Here is a 21,667-nt window from a genome sequence, read left to right on the forward strand (position 1 = left end):
AAAGGGGGTGTTTTGAAATGATCATAAGTACGTGGTAGGCAAAAGAACTATAAGAGTAAACATGGAGAGATTAAAATTCCCTCATCTATGACATCAGTTCTGATGATACTAGTGTATTGCCTGCCTGGTGAGAAATTGAAAATCTATACTGAAAAAAAAAATTTATGCCATCCCCTAAAGATATAATAGCACTTATTTTCACATTTAAATTGCATCTTGGATGTTGTACTTCTTTTTATCCTTATTTCTCACAGTTTTTTTTTTTTAAAGGACTCTTTTTTAACAGATAGACAGCTGTCAGAGGGAAGGGGGAAGGGGGATAAGAGGACAGGATTAAAGAAAGTGAAGGGATTAGCCAAATTAGATATACATAACACATAGATACAGATAACAGGACAGCAAATCCCAGAGGGGAAGGGGGTGCAAGGGGGTGAAATGGAAAAGAGAAGAGACTTTGCATGGGGCACGGGGGGGGGGTGTGGGGGGCTGAGGGTGTTCTATTGAGTGGGACACTTGAAACCATGTTAACACATTTTATTTTAAAAATGTATAAATAAAAAAAATAAAAGGACTCTTGTATTTAGTAAACTGTCAGAGACATCTTCAGACTGACACTTGGCTTCATGTCTCTAAGTTTATGTGCAGATTTTGTGACCTGCCTTAACGTTTGTCTTAGTCATTGTGCTATATATATACCTCTAGAAAATGTGAACGATGTACCCTAGGTCTCTGGAGGGAAATTGATCAAAGAGCATCCCTGCAGTGGCCAGAGGTCATAGCCTGGAAGAGGTGTGGCCAGTGTGAGGAAGAACCAGGCTCCTCCAAATGTCATGTCCATCCTGATCATACCTCTCCTCAGATCAAATGGAGGTGATAGTCATAAGTGTGGCAAGAAATGAAGAGAAAACCTTCCTGTGTAAGGTTTGCAATGAAAGAATAGAGTTTATTCTAAAACATAGGTGAGGGCTAAACGGACTTGAATGCTCTCATAAGAAAGCCTACTTTTACATGTACATAAAAGGTATCCAGGCAGTTCTGCTGAGATCTGCTGAATGCTTTTGTAGACTGTCTTAGATCAGTCATGTGCCTTTTCACTTTCAAAATGCTTCTCTTTTGAAGAATTTCATCACATTACTTCAGTTTCATTTTCATTGTAGTCTTGAGAGGTAAGAAGGACAGATACCCATCTTTCCTACATGCCGTGGGAAATGAATCTGGGGAACTGCTGGTGTAGCCGTATGATTGCAGGTCAGTTACTGGAAAAAAGAGGGACTAAAACTTGGGACCTAACATCTCACTGATACCTGCACTTGCTCTGGCTTTCTCTGGCCATGGGCTGGGGACAGGCTTCACTCCTATACTCCTGCTCATTAGCGACTACCATTTTATCAGAGACTTTTTTAACACTTGTTACTCTGGGACATGAGCCTATGATCTACTAGAAGGGTGGGCAAACCTTGCCCTATGGAACAAATTTGATTTGTTACCTGTTTTTCTAAATAAAATTATATTGGAACACAATGACATTTATTTGTTTTTTTACATATGGTCCATAGCTGTTTTTTGTGATGCAACAGCCAAGCTGAGTAGTTGCAGCACAGACTATATGTCCCGCAACACCTGAAATGTTTTCTATCTGGCCCTTTACAAAAAAAAAAAAAGCTTTGCTGACCCCTGGCCTAGCTGGAGTGGAAATTTTTCGTCATCTCTTATTTGCCTATGTTGGTTTGAAATGTTTGCCATGTATGTGTATATCTTTTGTAATACAACCATTAAGACATTTTAAATGGTTGCTCTATATGCTAAGATGTAGCCTTTGCCCTTGAGGTTGCATATACCGATGGGAATAGATGGTTACACAAACAGAGAAATGATAAGTGCATAAGAAGTATAATCTAGCCGTGGCCGGTTGGCTCAGTGGTAGAGCGTCGGCCTGGCGTGCAGAAGTCCCGGGTTCGATTCCCGGCCAGGGCACACAGGAGAAGCGTCCATCTGCTTCTCCACCCCTCCCCCTCTCCTTCCTCTCTGTCTCTCTCTTCCCCTCCCGCAGCCGAGGCTCCATTGGAGCAAAGATGGCCCGGGCGCGGGGGATGGCTCCTTGGCCTCTGCCCCAGGCTCTAGAGTGGCTCTGGTCGCGGCAGAGCGACGCCCTGGAGGGGCAGAGCATCGCCCCCTGGTGGGCGTGCCGGGTGGATCCCAGTCGGGCGCATGCGGGAGTCTGTCTGACTGTCTCTCCCGGTTTCTAGCTTCAGAAAAATATAAAAAAAATAAAAAAAAAAAAAAAAAGGAAGTATAATCTAGGTTTATGCAAAGTACTAAGAGGACAGAATGGATGAGGAGTCAGTTAATCCTCGTGGAAAAGGGAAGGGAAGCTCTTAGAAGGAGTGGGTGTCGGAGCTGGCCTCTGTACCAGATTAGGAGTTTGCCGGGCTGGAGCTATTACGAGAATCGCATCCATATTAGTGATTCCTTTTTTTTTTTTTTTTTTTGTATTTTTCTGAAGCTGGAAACGGGGAGAGACAGTCAGACAGACTCCCGCATGCGCCCTACCGGGATCCGCCCGACCGGGATCCACCCGGCACGCCCACCAGGGGCGATGCTCTGCCCACCAGGGGGCGATGCTCTGCCCCTCCGGGGCGTCGCTCTGCCGCGACCAGAGCCACTCTAGCGCCTGGGGCAGAGGCCAAGGAGCCATCCCCAGCGCCCGGGCCATCTTTGCTCCAATGGAGCCTTGGCTGCGGGAGGGGAAGAGAGAGACAGAGAGGAAGGAGGGGGGGTGGAGAAGCAAATGGGCGCTTCTCCTATGTGCCCTGGCCGGGAATCGAACCTGGGTCCCCCGCACACCAGGCCGACGCTCTACCGCTGAGCCAACCAGCCAGGGCCCATATTAGTGATTCTTAATGCATTTAACAGGCTGTGACCAGCGCAGCTTCCTTTTCAGTCTCCTCCATCTCCAGGCCACAGGGCATTCAGTCTAACAGTCTTTAAAGATCATGTCCGACTTCATTTTTCCTTCTCAGCATCGTGTCTCTGACTAAAAGATCTGGCTTCCCAAAAAGAGCAAGTCCTTCCTTAAGTCTTGAACATTTGCTCTCACCTCTCCCTAGTAGAATTTTACCTGCATGATTGTGACAAACTGTCTCCTTGGTATTTGTTATGTTGTTGCGTCTGTGTTCAAGATGAAAACGGGTGTCTCTGTCATTTTCTCAGACGTGGCCTTGAATCGGCGTGGCTGTTGGGGAACAGTATGACATGTCCGCTGTCATTTTGTATTAGTACAATGTTGTTACCCTATGAAGTGTGATGATACGTGACAGAGGGAATGACAGCACTATTACCTATAGTCAGTGTGGCTTATACGTCCTGCATACGGGAGGGGTTGTGTGTCTAAATTAAGTCAATGCCTGTTGCATGAATTTAACCTTTACAACTTATTCAGACCTGCTCCCAAGAAAGAAAGTTAATTCTTGTAAGATGATTTTAAAAATCTTTTTTTTTTCTCCAAAAACTCCTGTCCATCTCTTCTTCCCACTATGGATATTTTTAATACTTTTGAGAGTAAGTATACATCTAAAAGTGCCCATATCATCACTGTGCTGTTGTTTGGATTTTCACACATGAACCCATCTGTGCAGCCAGCCCTCAGGTCAAGAAAAGAACTTTAGCAGAACCCCTGACGCTCCACTCAGAGGACCTGGCAGTCACGCCCCTTCTCTAGGATGACCTCTGTTTTGACTTAAAGTGGCCTAGCTTGGTTTTACTTGGTTTTATACTTCATATAAAGTTTATGTAAATGAAATTGAATTCTACTTTCTTTGTTATATCTGCCTTTCTGTTCAATATTAAAGTTTTTTTGTTTGTTTTTTACAAAATTTCTTCTATATTCTATTTGTGAATTATTTGAGCTATATAATTTGAGATTAATATGAATAGTTATTGCCCTGACCAGAGAGATAGCTCAGTTGGTTAGAGCATCATCCCGAAGTATGGAGGGTTCCGGTTCAATCCCTGGTCAGGACATATACAGGAACATATATCAGTGTTCCTCTCCCCTCTTCTCTCATTAAAATCAATCAACAAATATTAAAATAAATATGAATAGTTATTCTGTAAATATTCTCCTCTGTGCCTTTTGGGAACATATAGCTATATTTCCAATTCTATGGGTGATTATATTCAGCTTTAGTAGATACTGCCAAATATTTTTCCAAACCAATTGTTTTAATTTATACTTCTATTAGCAATGACTGGGAGTTTTGGTGACTATATGTCAGGGGTCGGGAACCTATGGCTCGCAAGCCAGGTATGGCTCTTTTGATGGCTGCATCTGGCTAGCAGACAGATCTTTAATAAAAATAATAATAACATTAAAAATAGAAAACATTCTCATGTATTACAATCCATTTATTTCCTACCGCTCATGTTCGTGGTTGCAGGTGGCTGGAACCAATCACATCTGACCTCTAGGACAACACCAAGTCTTTATTGGATAATGCATAATGTACATGGGTCATTGCATGGCTCTCACAGAGTTACATTTTAAAATATGTGGCGTTCATGGCTCTCTCAGCCAAAAAGGTTCCCAACCCCCACTATATGTACACTGACACTTGATATTTTCTGTCTTTTTATTTTATCTATTTTTAATTATAAAATGTTATTATTTATTGATTTTAGGAAGTACTTCCCTGATAACCCCTCAAGTCAGCTTTTTGTTTGGATACTCACTTTTGTGACTTGTCTGCTCAAATCATTTGAGGTTTATTATGTTACCTGCTTTTCTCTTCATTAAGAAGTTTTTGTTTTTTCTTATATTTGTTATTTGTTATATATCTAATGTGGCTCAGTCATTTGTCACATATTCATATATATTCCTACTATATGATTTGACTTTTCACTGTCTTGGTGGCGTCTTTTGATGTAGAGAATTTTTTTTTTATTATAATCTATTCCTATATAGCTATTGCTTTTCAAAACTTTTAATGGGCTAGTTTAAGAAAACCAGTCTATATAAAAATCATCAAAATATACCTGTCCTTTGGTGGCACAGTGGATAAAGCATAGACCTGGAATGCTGAGGTCACCAGTTCGAAACCCCAGGCTTGCCTGGTGAAGGCACATACGAGAAGCAACTGCTTCTCGCTTCCCACCCCCCACCACTCTCCTCGCTCTAAAATCAATAAATAAAATCTAAAAAAAAAAAAAATCATCAAAATGTTTTTCTCTATATTCCTGTGAAATATCTATTACCTTATCCTTCCTGTTTTCATGTATAATTCATCTTGAATTGCTGTCTATGGTATGCTATAAAAGATGCATACACATATAATTGTTTTCTGTGGCTGGCTATACAGTTGACACAGGATTATTCTTTGATGAGATCATTCTTCTCCCACCACTTTACTAAGTGACCTTTGTCCCAACTTTATTGACTGTATAGTTGTTGCTGTTTCTCTGGCCTCTGCATCCTGATCCATAAGGTGGTTTTCTCTTGTATTCATATCATATTGTGTTAATTATATGGCTTCATCATAAGTCTTTATATTTCCCATCTTAACACGTTTAGCAACCTTCTGTTGTATGCTGGACAGCATAGAAAAGAATCACAGAAAATACAAATGATGCGGTTTTCCAAAAGAGAGGATTTCTCTTTTTCTCTGTTAGGATCATAGGGTGGGGAGCTGATCTTCAATCCGATCAGGGACTAATCTGGATTTTATCTGGGTTTCAGTTTTGGCATGATTCAATCCTTGGTTAACCACTACTACCACGGCTTTCCATTGAGATTTTGTTGTATCTGGTATCTTCAGTCTTGGAAACAGAAATTCCGTTTTCTTCACAGATATTCATCTTAGCTTTGACCTCCCACCCATGCAATATTCTCCTTTTCCTTTTTTTTAGTGAATGATGACTCTGGTTTGATGTTCACCAAAGCTCCAGCCTTATCACTTCTGTATTGCATTAAAAAGAAAGCCAAACATAATGCTAGTTTGACTATCAGCTGAGGAATTACAGCTTTCTGCCAACAGTCCAGGCTGATACTCAGGCTTTAACTTTGCCCAGTATTGAGATGTACTCGCAGGTGAAACGTGATTTAGGTTCTCATTATCAATTCACCATTCTTTTTAGGGCTTCCACCCCAGATCCCTGCCTTGGGCCCCTGCCTCCTCCTCCTCCTGGTGGGTTTTGTTTTCTAAGTACAGCAAGACTGGTTTGTCTCTTTGTGTTCCTGTGCACGTATGTTGTGGAGCAAAGTGGACACACACATCTTTTAGAATAGAGGCAAGGAGAACAGTTAGAAGGCTAATGTAGGAGAAAAGTAATGGTGGCCAAAATCAGCAGGGTACTTATAAAAATGGATAGATCTAAATTAAAGTGAAAGATTTGATACAGATTTTAGGATGTATAACCAGTAACCATGGGGAGTCTAGGCAGGAGAAAGAAGAGTTAAGAAGGCCAATGCCCATGCTTCTAGCCATGGCCATTGAGTGCCTAGTGGCAATATGTATTGTGATAGGGGACAAGCTGGGGCTCAGGATTTGGGGTTGCCAGTAAGGGGGACAGTAAGTTGCCTTTACTGTCCTGTGCTGTTAGGCTCTACTGTGCCTTTGTACTTCACATACTGGTGAAGCCCTAATAGCACTGAGGATAATTGCGTGATTGTGTGAGTATGTATGTGTTTGTGTATGTGCATGTGATGTGCACACAAGACTTCAGCATGGCTTACAAGAGTGAAGTTTTTTCTGGCCTCTATTCTCACTGCAGAATTATATATTACTGAAGGTTACATTGAAGTCTCTGGTATGGAGGATCTTATGTTGCTTGATGGAGACTTATGTGCTCAATAAAAATTCCAGGTAGCGTCTTACGAAGTTCATCCTGGGCACCGAAAGCAAATCATGTGTGGTTTCCTACCTATTCATTTTGAACAAAGTTAGGGACTGGTGGTGCTCTGATCTCTCCCTGAAGGGGAAGGTGTAGGTCAGAGAGTTGGCCAACATTTTCATGAGCAAAGCCATCCCCAAGGTTGGTGCCTCCACTGGAGTCCACTATAAACTCACCACCCTCTCATGGGAGCAGCGATAGCCTCCACTACTGGTTTCTTATAGCATTTGGATATTAATTCAGATGGCCAAGGAAAATAGGTGAATCTAGATTGCAGTAAACGTTGAATGAGTTAAGTCAAGGCTTTTGAAGTGGTGAATAGTATAAGCTCTGGCTAAGATTGCACTAGTTACATCCTTTGAATCTGTGCTAATGGAATCATTTCTATTGCTTATCTACCCTTTCTTGAGATATCCTAATATGAGTCAGTTCTCATAAAAGACTAGAAGATGCACATGTTAGTGACATGGCAAAAGAGGTTTTCTATGTTAAAAAATAAAATTGGAAGAACCATTCGAAGTCTTCTGCCCCACTCCAATAAACTATCAGTCACTCTGCTATACCAACAAATGCCCTAGGTATCTTGTGAAGTGAGGGGTTCATTTATTCAATCTAGAGAAGGAGCAAGAAGTGGTGTATAAAAAGCATAGAAAATTCATGCCTGATTATCAGTGATTTAACCAGTGCCTCACAGCAGTGACTTTTAATGCTTCATTCCCACTGGAGATTATGAATGTGGCTAATGGAATCACCTAATTAAGAAACCGGCTTAAGTGACTCTGTAGGAAGCACAACTTTTGATTGAACTGGTGTATTTCTATTAATAATAGTCAAGTACTAAAGGCATTGGGGCCATTTAGGGAATGGCAGAGACTTTCTCTCACTGATGGATTGTTACAGAATCGCAGGCGGTATTATTTTACATTTCAAAGTGCTCAGTTAGGTTGTTCCAAGAGTTGTTGCCTCTGGTATCCTCAGGGTCTCTGTCCAGCGATTCCCTTGCCATTTCAGCTGAGTAGCTGGCTTCCAATTAAAGCCTAATTCTTCTGAGAGCAGGCTGCTGTTTTACACAGTCGTGGTGTTTCAGACTTCCTCATGCTGCTGTCTTCAAACTTCACTGGAAGCATCCCCATGAAGCTGCTCATTTGTTTAAGTCCAAGGGCTGGCTGGGGTTATTTCTACCACATTGTTGCTTGTGTGATTCATTTTATCTCTGTCCTCCCCAGAGGATTATTTTGATTTAAAAAATATGAATCTGTTTTCTTATTGACAAGGCTTGCATCTATCCATTGTATCTAGTCTGTGGGTTTGGGGTTCCTCACAGTGAGAGGGTACCATGGAGACCAGACTTTAGAGAAACCAACCCTTTTCCTTGAGAAGGACGTTGCTTTCGTGAAAAGTGACTGCAGATGTCAGTGCAGTTGTATAAGGGAGAGTAAAACATCTCATTACAGTAGAGTCAGATTTATCCTGTTCATGAGCGCAATTTAATGAATTATTAAAGGCTCAGACATTTAGGCTGAGAGAAAGACAGCATCCTACTAAGGTCAAAATGGCTATGATTCAAATTTAATTGGTTTTATCTCTTGTACTGTTTCAAGAACTCTCTCCTCCATTCAGGGAGGGAAACTGAGGTGTGTGGTAGAGAGGGCTGGACCAGGAGTGCAGAGACTTACTTCATATTCCGCCTCTGCTGTTGTCTCTAGGACCTCAAATACAGTCCTTACTTGCCATAGACGAGGAGACAAAAATACCATGTCCCAAGTTGGTTGTGAAGAATCCGTAAGCTGCGAGACTGGTTGACCCAGGGAGGGCCTGACTCACTGTCGATGTCCGGTGCACATTCGGTTCAGTATCTGTGCTACTCTTTTCTAAGAGAGTTTATTCAGGAAGTTTCTGTAAGGCAGGAGAACATTAGTCCAGAATATTCTTTTAGGCTGGGGGAAGATGATCAGACCTGATCTAGCAGATTAGGGGTGTAATTCTGGTTTGTCCTTCATTAGTTGTGTGACTTTGGGGCAAATCACATACTTTCTTAAGTACTTAATTTTCTCTTTGTAGGGGCTCTAAGAATGAACAATGCAGTCTAGTGTTGCACGAGCTTTGCCTGAGACTGCTTGAATCTGCATCTCAGCTGCAACACCCGCGAAATTGTCACCTTGGGCAGGTTCCTGACACTTGTCCGTGTTATGTTTCCTTATCTATAAAATAAGCGTAACGACAATAGCCAGCTCCGAAGTCCTTCAAGAGGCCGCCATGAATCACCCCACGGAAAAAGCTCTAGCAGAGTGCCTGCCGCATGATATGTGCTCAATAAATGTTAATCGGAATGGTTTTTATTTCTTCCTAGCCCTCCCTGGAGTGAAATCACCAGTCACTGGAATGCTGTGTACACGCAGTTCTCTGAAGACAAGGAAAACCTGCCTAGTGCTCCTAGTTTTATTTTCTCTCTTTCTTTCCCCTGCTTTCTCTTTGCGGCAGAACAGCAGCCACAACGACCATAACAACAGCCACAGAGTCTGGGGCCAACGCGCCAGAAACCAAGGATAAGAAAGCTGCCCCTCCTCCCTGGTCCTCACCGCACAGGCTGAGTTTGTATTGGGGCAGGAGTGCTTCATGAATGTGCTCGGGAACCACGTGGCTGTGAGCGCAGATGTCCTGGAACCCCAGGCAGGAGGCTCCTGTTCTCTCTCAGGGATCCAGCACGTCTTCATCCAAGAGGAGGCAGCACGTGGGTGGCCTTTCCCCTGCGGTTTCAGCAGCTTCCGCCCCCAGCCTCAGACTGCGTCAGGACGAGTGGGGCTACTACCTAAGGAGTTTCCCACAGTCCCCTGAGGAGCTGAAGTGCCGCCCAGACAACACAGCTTTGGAAAAGGACCGCGACTTCAGCTGTGATCTTGCCTAGTGCACTGTGGTATTGGTAAAACAGGGAGGCGCTCCAGTCACAACGGCCAAGGGAGAGGAAGCTGTCGTTTTCCCGTCCTGCTTACCAGTTACAGGTCTGACTCCCTGAAGCCTTTGCAGATACATCCTGGCATTTGAGTGCGTATGCCCGTGCTCACAGCATTGGTCTGAAGTGAGCGGTACTGGTGCTCTCCAGCTCTGAGCCTACGGACCATCAGGTCGCTACTCCGAGCCTCACATGTCTCATCTGTACGACGGGGGAAGTCATGCCTGTGCTGCCTGCTTGGTCAAATAAAATCTCAACTCGGTAAACACAAAACCTCGGGGTCCCAGAGCTAGATAGGAAGCGTACGTGTTATCTAATGCAGCTCTTCCTGCAGGCGACCACCCCCCACCGGCATCCGGCACCCGCAGCGGATGGATGGTCCTCCAGCTTCGCACGAGGTCTGACTGGCTGGGGAGCTGCCCTCCACAGGAGCTCTGATCTGATCGTTACAAAGTTCTTCCTCGTGCAGGGCTGAGATCCGAGCCCTTCAGTAACTTTAACCTACTGGTTTCCACTTCAGTTCTGGATCCAACAATACATTGAATCCCAAAATATTCTGTATGCTGAAGACAAGTGTAAAAATAAATGCCATCACACTTTTATTTATTTATTTTTTGTATTTTTTCCGAAGCTGGAAACGGGGAGAGACAGTCAGACAGACTCCCGCATGCGCCCGACCGGGATCCACCCGGCACGCCCACCAGGGGCGACGCTCTGCCGAGACCAGAGCCACTCTAGCACCTGGGGCAGAGGCCAAGGAGCCATCCCCAGCACCCAGGCCATCTTTGCTCCAATGGAGCCTTGGCTGCGGGAGGGGAAGAGAGAGACAGAGAGGAAGGAGGGGGGGTGGAGAAGCAAATGGGCGCTTCTCCTATGTGCCCTGGCCGGGAATCGAACCCGGGTCCCCCGCACGCCAGGCCGACGCTCCACCGCTGAGCCAACCAGCCAGGGCCACCGTCATACTTTTTTGACTGGTTATCAAGTCATCTTCTCAGCTCTGCTGCCGGCTCTGCCTTTGAGGTTCTGATCTGGACTGACTTCATGGAACAGGGCATGCTGCCAGGTGTTCCTCAACATTCCCAAGGGTCCCTGTGGTATCAGTTATCTAATAAATCTATCTCTGACTATTCCTGGAGGCAGGTGTGATGATTACTAACATAGTGGATATGCACAAATCCTACAGCCATAATTCAAAAAGCATGTTTCTCAAAATGCTTTATTTCCTTTAACTTGGAAGCAATTTCTGCACCTCCATCATCTTGAATTAATTTCTATTCTGAAAAAATAATACTGATTAATCAATTTTAGTGTAAAAAGGCTTAGAAAAAAATCTAAAAAATTAAAATAGAAGTCATTTGTAAAACAAAATAAAATTATATTTTCATGTCTCATTCCTTGGTCATGTTTCCACATATATGATTATGTGTTTGCGAGTTTGTAATTGTTGAAATTATGCAACATGTGGTTCCACAGTTCTGCTTTTTGTCCTCTTACTGAACATTTTTTGTCTTTTTTATGCCATTATCATTATTTATAAGTCTTATCATAATGCTTGCAATATAATAGTCTATTGAATAAATACACTATAATTTACTTAATAACCCTCTATTGTCCTCCTGGAATTGTAGCCAGTTTTTTGGGAGCTTCAGGACTCATCTCTTGGAGCAATGGGGAGATGGGGAAAGGCAGCACCTCTAGATTCCCGCAGCTGGACTTTCTTTCCCAAGTGTCGTGTTCATCTTCTCACCCCTCTCTTCTCTTCTTAAGCAGCAGAGTTCACACCCACATGTGAATCAGGACCTAGAAGATCAGAAGCTGAAAAAGCAGGTGTGTGTGTGTGTGTGTGTGTGTGTGTGTGTGTGTGTGTGTACTTTAGACATTCATATGTAGAATGCTGTACTGGTGATTTCTGTGATCAAAAAGAGGTTCGGTTTTGTTTCATTTACTGTTGAAAACTGGGCTCACCAAAGCTTGGGCTGCCTCTTTCTGCTGATATCAGGGGTTTTCCTCGATCGGGGAAACTCAAGTATCAGGAAACTGTCGTTGTCGGGGTCAGCAAGAATACATTTAATGCACTTAAACCAAGAGCTGCAAATTAAAATTTCGCATTCCTGCCTTTTGATAATGTCATTTGGGGCTCCCTTGCTTGGCAGAGCACAGCTCTGACAGCCTGAGGGCTCCACTCTCACACAGCCAGGTCAGCGTCCTGGGTGACTGCGAAGGGCCAATAGCCCCACTCTCCGAGACTTACAAAACCTGCCACCAAAATAGGGGAATAGGAATCTATATTTTTTACAAACTCCCAAATGCATTTTTTTTTCCGTAAATTTGCAAATTGGATCATGACCCATACACAATAAGAGATTTCTAGTCCCTCATCTTAGCCTGAAAAACCATTGTTTTACCTGGTCCCCACACCAGTATTTCCAAGGACTTTTAATGTCTTTTTTTTTTTAAGTGAAAGGAGAAGAGAGAAGAAGAGAGGAGAGAAGAGGAGAGGGGAGGGGAGGGGAGGGGAGAGGAGGGGAGTAGATGGGAGGGGAGGAGAGGAGAGAGGAGGGGAGTGGATGGGAGAGGAGGGGAGAGGAGAGGAGAGGAGAGGAGAGAAGAAGAGGAGAGAGAAGAGAGGAGAGAGAATAGAGGAGAAGAGAGGAGAGAGAAGAGGAGAGGAGAGAGAAGAGGGGAGGAGAAGAGAGGAGAGAAGAGAGGAGAGAGGAGAGGAGAGAAGAAGAGAGGGGAGGGGAGAGGAGAGGAGAGGAGATGAGAGGAGAGGAGAGGAGAAGAGAGGAGAGAGAAGAGAGGAGAGAGAAGAGGAGAGGAGAGAGAATAGGGGAGGAGAAGAGAGGAGAGAGAAGAGGAGAGGAGAGAGAGGAGAAGAGAAGAGAAGAGAAGAGAAGAGAAGAGAAGAGAAGAGAAGAGAAGAGAAGAGAAGAGAGGAGAGGAGGAAATAGTAAGACACACTCCCACATGCACCTTGACCAGGATCTACCTGGCAACCCTGGTCTAGGGCCGATGCTTGACTTAACTGAGCTATCTTCAGCACCCAGGGCTGACGCTTGGACCAACTGAGTTATCCTTAGTGCCTGGGGCCAATGCTTGAACCAATTGAGCCACTGGCTGTGAGACGGGAAAAGGAAGAGAAGCAAACAGTCACTTCTCATGTGTGCCCTGACCGGGAATTGAACCTGGAACATCTGCATACTGGGTCAATGCTCTATCCACTGAGCAGAATGGCTATGGCCTTAGTGTCTTTATTTAAACAACTTTTTCATCTTTTGGTGATTGTGTAAATCACACAGTTGGAAAGGAGTAGTTCCATAACCTGCAGCAAGGCTTATAGAAGGGGTTTTTCCAATACAGAAGTGATCATTTTTTAAAGAAGCATCCGACATCTCCCCAAAGACGCTGTCACAAATAAAGAACCAGCTGCATTCCTCCATCATGGGCCAATTCCACCCTGGTGGAATGGATAAAAGTTCTGTTGTCACCTACGGGGACTGGCTGATCTGAGGCAGCAGCATATGGTTGACTGTTAAAACAAATCAAAATAATGCCAAACAGAAACTTCTGGTTGTTTAGCCCCAGTAGAATTCTCAAAAGCCAATACAAAAGGCTAAGCCCAGACACAGCCTCGCTCCATCTGTGCTTTGTCTGCAGCCCAGAGAAACGCGAGCCTGGCTGGGCGGCGTGATGGCATGCTTCCAGGTCACTGCTGGCTCACACTTCCTCGGTGAGGCAGGTTTCTGTTTGTGCAGATGAGAAACTTCTAATTGTGTATCTCACATGCCAATTAGGAAGGAAGAGAAGTCACCTTCCAGGATGACACCCTGGTCGCAGCAGTGAGGGTGCCCATGTCAGGTGGTCAGGTTCTCATGGTGGTGACCTGCTGTAAGGAGTAGTCCAAGTTCCATGTTCTTTTCTTTCCTGTGGTGTAATTTGAATAATTTCAAACACCAGATTTCTTTTAAGTTGCATAAAAATTACTCATAGCAGATTTATCCGAAACAGGAAAGTGTGGAAACAACCCAAATGACCATCCACAGACGAATGGATGAACAATGTATATCCACCCAGTGGGATGTTACCCATCAACAATGTATATCCATCCAGTGGGGTGTTACCCATCAACAATGTATATCCACCCAGTGGGATGTTACCCATCAACAATGTATATCCACCCAGTGGGATGTTACCCATCAACAATGTATATCCACCCAGTGGGATGTTACCCATCAACAATGTATATCCACCCAGTGGGATGTTACCCATCAACAATGTATATCTACCCAGTGGGATGTTACCCATCAACAGTGTATATCCACAAAGTGGGATGTTACCCATCAACAATGTATATCCACCCAGTGGGATGTTACCCATCAACAATGTATATCCATCCAGTGGGATGTTACCCATCAACAATGTATATCCACCCAGTGGGATGTTACCCATCAACAATATATATCCACCCAGTGGGATGTTATCCATCAACAATGTATATCCATCCAGTGGGATGTTACCCATCAACAAAGGAGACTGAAGTACTGATAATGTGCTACAACATGGGTGAAAATGAAAAACTCTATGCCAATTGAAAAAAAGTTAGTCATAAGAGAAATAGACCTTTAGACATCTAATTTTGGTCCTGACTCAGACAAAATAAATACAAACTATCTTAAGAAAAAGCAGGAGAAAGAGAAGATATGGTTAGCCAGAGTTAGAGACAGTATGACCAGTCTTCTCTACTCTTTGCATTTTAAATAATTCACAAGTATGGTTGTCCTGGGTCTAAAAGTTGCAGACTGCTTGAAAAGAAACATAACTTCTCTTTTCTTTGTTGGGTCACCTGCAAGAGACATTCATGTTTTCCTATTCCTTAAATATGGTAGGCTGTTGGATTTCTTGAGGGAGGGGGAGTTGGAGGTACCTGACCTCCAGCACAGCAGGGGCCACAGTGAAATGAGGACATCTCTCCCCTGAAGTGGTATTCCCTACAAAAGTTGCAGACCTCAGGGTTATTGGCATACTTGGTATGCTTCCTGGAATTTTAAAGGAAAAAGCATCTTTTTTAAGCATGTGTCCAGTTCTTCCATGGAGGAGGAGGAGAGAGGCAGAAATTCGTTCTGATCATGGCGGGTCCATGAAACCCTTCACAAAAGCAGCTGGTCACTCCCAGAGTCTGCGTGTCAGTCAAACCCAGAGGGTTGTAGATCTTGAAAACCCTTTCAGTAAAGGATGTGCTGGAGCAGGGCCCGAGGGAGACGGTCTGTGATCAAAGGAAGAGCAGAGCCAAGCATCACAATGAGCCGCAGGCACAATCAACAGGCCGAAACACACAGGAAGAAGAGGAGAGCCAGAGGAGACCAAGTTCCAGTCGCAGAGCAAAGGAGGCGGGCACAAGTCTTACAAGAAGCAAAGGACTGTCAGAAGTCAAAGGGCAGTCCTGACACACAAGGTGAGGTCGGGAATAAGCAGTCTCTTTCAACCTTGGGAGCCTCTTGTTTCATCCCAGGAACTTTGTTTCTCCTAAGGCAGGGGTGCTGTTTTGACCTTGAGGCCTGTTTGGGGTCTCACACGTGGCATTCAATGAGAGCACCCATGAGGAATGAGGGCTGATGGGGGTTCTCATCTCCCCTCTCCTATGGGAGGCAGAGTTTGGGGTTCTCCCTGCTGGAACCCCCACAGCTGGTGGCAGAGCACAGTCTCAGAGCTTAGCTTCTTTATGTTTGTGATCTCAGTGACCCAGCACCCTTGACATATGAAAGTCTTTCTCTGAAATTCTGCTCAGTGGTTGGTGAGTCTGTCTCTCTGCTCCTTGAAGAAGTTCTAAGAAAGGAACTTAAAGAACAGGGTCATCAGGATGCTCTGACTAGGGGGACAAGACCACCTGCAAAGAGAATTGATGCATTAAAATTTATATCTATCTATCTATCTATCTATCTATCTATCTATCTATCTATCTATCATCTGTCTACTCTTTTACTTTTTTCCCTAATACAGTTGATATTCAATATTATATTAGTTTCAAGTTTATAGCATAGTTGTTAGACATTTAGATGACTTACAGACTGATTCCCCTACAAGTCTAGTACCCACCTGACACTATGTATAGTTATTACAATATTATTGACTATATTCTCTGTTCCTTATCCTATACTTTCCAATATTTAGGTGGAGGAGGGATAGACTCTAAAAATGTCAACATAACTAAATTACTTTTTTATATTGTCTTGTAAACTTTTCACTCCTTTTTTTCTTTTGTGACTGTTGAGTATGATCCCAGAACAAAATCATTATACCAATGCCCACTTGAAGCTGAGCATTTGGATGGGGTGGCCCCTGGGAAGCCTTATGACTCTGGCCCGTGATGGTAGAACTGTCAGTGTTTCCAGGTGATAGCGTTCCGGGTGATAGTGCATCACTCATGACAGCTTCCTGACATTGTATGTCTGATCAATCAGTGTAACAGAGAAGCTGTGTGTGTTTCCTCTCGGTCCCTGTCCTTGCTCTCAGTGTTGCCTCCCCCCTTGTCATGGGCTGGTGGCTGCACATGTTGGGGAATTTGCTATTGACGGGGCCTCTGTGACAGAAGTTGTGCAGATAGAACATATATTTTCATAATTACTTTTCTCATCAGTCTACTTTTCTGATTATAAAAGCAATACATTCTCAGTATAGTAAATATCCAGCGATATCAGTTATAAACTCTGAAATGCCAATCACCCAATGTTAATCTGTCAGCTGTCTATAACCAGTGGTACATTTGTTAAAATCCATGAAGCAACATTAACACAGGAGCAACCAAAGCTCATAGCTTATATTAGGGCAGGGGTCCCCAAACTATGGCCCACGGGCTGCATGCGGCTCCCCACCGCACTTCCGGAAGGAGCACCTCTTTCATTGGTGGTCAGTGAGAGGTGCATAGTTCCCATTGAAATACTGGACAGTTTGTTGATTTAAATTTACTTGTTCTTTATTTTAAATATTATATTTGTTCTTGTTTTGTTTTTTTACTTTAAAATAAGATATGTGCAGTGTGCATAGGAATTTGTTCATAGTTTTTTTTTATAGTCCGGCCCTCCAATGGTCTGAGGGACAGTGAACTGGCCCCCTGTGTAAAAAGTTTGGGGACCCCTGCATTAGGGTTTACTCACTGTGTTGTGTATTCTCTGGGTTTTGATAAATGTATAATCACTTGTACTCACCATTACAGCATCACATGGAGTAGTTTCTCTGTCTTGTAGATGCTCTGTGTTCCAACTATTCAACCCTTCCTCCTCAGAACTCCTAGCAATCGCTGATCTTTTTATTGTTTTCATAGTTTTGCCTTTTCCAGAATATCATATAGTTGGATCCATTGTGTGGAATAGTATTTATTCATTCACTTACTGAGGGACGTCTGGGTTGCTTCCACGTTTCAACAGTTACCAATAAGACTGCTATAACTATTCATGTGCAGGTTTTTGTGTGAACCTAATTTTCAGCTCTTTTGGGTAAATCCCAAGGAATGTGATTGCTGAATCATATGACAAGAATATATTTAATGTTTTAAAAAACAAAACAAAACTACCAAGCCGTCTTTCCAAATCAATCAAGTCTTTCATGGATCATTCCTTTGATAGTACCTAAAGTGTTGCTGCCTACCTCAGGCATTTAGATTTTCTCCTACCCTGTCCTCTAGAAACTTTATAATGTTCAGTTTTACATTTAGCTCTCTCGGTTCATTTTGAGTTTATTTTTGTGAAAGGTGTAAGGTCTAGATTAATTTTCTCACAGGTGGATATCCAGTTGTTCCAGCTCCACTTGTTGAAAAGTCTATCCCTTCTCCTACTGAACTGCTGAAATTGCTCCTTTGTCAAAGCTCAGTTGACTATATAGCTATGTAGGTCTATTTCTGGACCTTCTATTCTTACCCATTGATTCACCTGTCTATTCTTTGACCAATACCAAACTGCCTTCTGTATACTAGAAAACAGAAGTTTCCTAGTAAATTTCAAAGTCAAGTAGTATTAGTCCTCCAACTTTGTTCTTCCTTAATGTTATGTTGGTTATTCTGGCCCTCTTGTCTCTCCATATAAATTTTAAAATGAATCTATTTGCTATACACAAACTAACTTACTGGGATTTGGACTGGGATTGCATTGAATCTGTGGAACAGATTGGGAAGAACTGACATCTTAACACCATTGAGTCTTCCTATCAAACATGGAATATCTATCAGTTTATTTGGTTCTTCTTTGATCTATTTTTTCAGACTTTTGTGGTTTTCCTCTTATAGCTCTTATACATATTTTGTTATATTTACATCAAAGTATCTCATCCTTTTGATGGTAATATGACCTCATCCTTTTTAATGGATACAAAATATTTTGTTATATGGATGTATTTTAAAAGCCTCATTAGTTCTTAAATGAATCTTTAATTTGGATGACTTCAAAAAGTGAACAAACAAAAGCATATTCTTGGCCACCCACCAAGGCAGAGATGACGATGTATTACTTAACCTAGCCCAGAAAATGAAAGAAACCCATCTGTATTTATCACCTAAAACCACAGTTGTCAAATTTATCAGTTAAATAGCAGCAAATTAGATTGTACAAATAAGATAAGCCTACTCAAAAATACATACCAAAAAAAAAATACCCCAAAACTTTCAGATAGATAGAAAAGTAGATAAATAAATAGATAGATAGATAGATAGATAATAGATAGATAGATAGATAGATAGATAGATAGATAGATAGATAGATAGATAGATGTTTTTTCCTTTTGTGTTTCCAAGGACTACTGATTCAAAATAGCAGAGTGGAATCTCAGAACTCAACCAGTTCTCAGGTAATGTTACGTGTAAGCCAGGAAAGCTTAAAATGTTTTTTTCACAGTAGCAGTATAAACTTTGATTCATTAGAGACCTTTTGGGGGATATCTTTGATTTATACTTGCTCACATCTCTGAGTTACTCCATAAGATTAGATTTTAAAAGAGACTTTTTTTCTGAAGATTTAGGAAAAGTTTAAATTTATTATTCGTTTGGCACCCCCTTTGGAAGTCTCAAAACCTTCTCTTTAGGACATAGGCAATTGTTTGTGATACCCTGAAGTCTCTTCCACACCAACTGCTCAGGAAATGTGAGCCCTGAATTGTAGATCATTTGAAGTTTAAACACACTGTAACTCAAGTATGACAGCAACTCCACTGTCGTTTCCAAGGCAGCCTACAGAGCAAAGTTTTATTTAATTGGTCAAGCACATGAAGTAAAAACACCCAGGTGCCCTATTTGTCTGGAGCCATTTGTCTGGACCTTGCCATCAGTTAGCATTTAAGTCAAAGAGAAACAAACCAGGGAAGATGGCCCCAAGAAGAATGAAGGTCACAATAAACTTGTTTTACACAGGATCTCAAACAGATGATGGGGGGGGGGAGTAAAACTGTGGCATAAAAGAAATATTCTTTCTCACTTTTTTGTAAATATTCAAAAAACATTTGGAAAAATCCTCATTAGGCTAAAACTGCAAAATAAATCTAGATGAGCAGACTCTATTTCTTTGACTCACTATTTTCTTTCTTTTCTTTTAATCCAATGAAATAATGGGCAAAGGACCTAAAGATACTCTTCCTAAATGGACATACAGCTGGCCAATACACATATGAAAAGATGCTCGGCCCTGGCCGGTTGGCTCAGTGGTAGAGTGTCGGCCTGGCGTGCGGAAGTCCCGGGTTCGATTCCCAGGGCACACAGGAGAAGCGCCCATCTGCTTCTCCACCCCTCCCCCTCTCCTTCCTCTCTGTCTCTTTCTTCCCCTCCCGCAGCCAAGGCTCCATTGGAGCAAAGATGGCCAGGGCGCTGGGGATGGCTCCATGACCTCTGGCTCAGGTGCTAGAGTGGCTCTGGTTGCAATAGAGCGACGCCCCAGATGGGCAGAGCATTGCCCCCTGGTGGGCGTGCTGGGTGGATCCCGGTCGGGCACATGCAGGAGTCTGTCTGACTGCCTCCCTGTTTCCAGCTTCAGAAAAAAATAAAAATAAAAAAAATAAATAAAAAATTTTAAAAAAAGATGCTCACTGTCACTAATCATCAGAGAAATGCAAATTAAAACCACAATGAGGCCCTGGCCAGTTGGCTCAGTGGTAGAGCATCGGCCTGACATGTGGAAGTCCTGGGTTTGATTCCCAGTCAGGGCTCACAGGAGAAGCGCCCATCTGCTTCTCCACCCTTCCCCCTCTTCTTCCTCTCTATCACTCTCTTCCCTTCCCACAGCCAACGCTCCATTGGAACAAAGTTGGCCCAGGCACTGAGGGTGGCTTCATGGCCTTCACTTCAGGCACTAGAATGGCTCCAATTGCAATGGAGCAACACCCCAGAGGGGCTGAGCATCACCCCCTGGTGGGCATGCCAGGTGGATCCCAGTCGGGTGCATGTGGAGTCTGTCTATCTGCCTCCCCTCTTCCTCTCACTTTGGAATAATACAAATAAGCAAACAAACAAATAAATAAAAAGAAAAACCACAGTGAGATTCTACCTCATACCTGTCAGAATGGCTATCATCAATAAATCAATGAACAAATGTTGGCAAAAATGTGGCAAAAAGGGAACTCATGCACTATTGGTGGGAATGCAGATTAGTGAACAGTAGTATGGAGTTCCTTCAAAACCAAAAACAGAACTGTCTTTTGACCCAGTGATTCCATTTCTGGAAATATATTTAAAGACACCCGAAACACTGATTCAAAAGAGTATATACACCCCCATGTTCCTTGCAACACTATTTACAGTAGCCAAGATTTGGAAGCAGCCCAAGTGCCCATCAGTAGATGAGTGGATAAAAAAGCTCTGGTACATTTACACAATGGAATACTACTCAGCTATATAATTTTATTAACCAATGTCACCCCAATAAATTTAATAAAAATGTTTAAAAATATAAAACTATTTTTATACTTAGGAGTTTGAAAGTATAAAACATATCCCCTAGGGCAGGAGTCGGGAATCTTTTTGGCTGAGAGAGCCATGAACGACATATATTTTAAAATGTAATTCCGTGAGAGCCGTACAACAACCAGTGTACTGTTAAGCATTATCCAATAAAAATTTGGTGTTGTCCTGGAGGACACCTGTGATTGGCTCCAGCCACCTGCAACCATGAACATGAGTGGTAAGAAATGAATGGATTGTAATACATAAGAATGTTTTATATTTTAACATTATTATTATTTTTATTAAAGATTTGTCTGCGAGCCAGATGCAGCTGTCAAAAGAGCCACATCTGGCTCACAAGCCATAGGTTCTCGACCTCTGCCCTAGGGTCTCCTTCCTCTGAATTAGGATAGTGTTTAATTAAGCTGCCTACAAATGGTATTGGGGCAGCCAGTTTGAATTTAAATACTACATTTAAAAGCGCTCATTGTGTGTTTTGCTTTCTATACATCCTAAGGCTTTGTACTCTACCCAGGGACAAGTTAATATTTTATTATTGAGATTGATATCTCAATCTTTTTTTATACAGATTATAAATATAGATTGAGATTGTTATCTCAATCTTTTTTTTGTCTTTAAATAGAATGGGGTAAACAGGGTTAATATTGGGCATTTATACTTTTAATGAATGTTTACAAGCACCGCAAGAAAATCAATACGTTCATTTTAATGTTAGATGTCATCTTGGATGAAAACATTCCCCAGGTTGAGTTCTACCCTTGGCTCCAAATAATCTTCACCTGCTGGAAAAAAAAAATCATATTCTAAAAAACAAACAAACAAACAAAAAACTCCAAGTTTCTCTAAACCTCTACTATGAACTCTGAGAATCTCTGCAAAAATGGGTATCTCCAAACCAT

Source organism: Saccopteryx leptura, chromosome 13 (genome assembly GCF_036850995.1).
Source record: "Saccopteryx leptura isolate mSacLep1 chromosome 13, mSacLep1_pri_phased_curated, whole genome shotgun sequence".
NCBI lineage: Eukaryota > Metazoa > Chordata > Mammalia > Chiroptera > Emballonuridae > Saccopteryx > Saccopteryx leptura.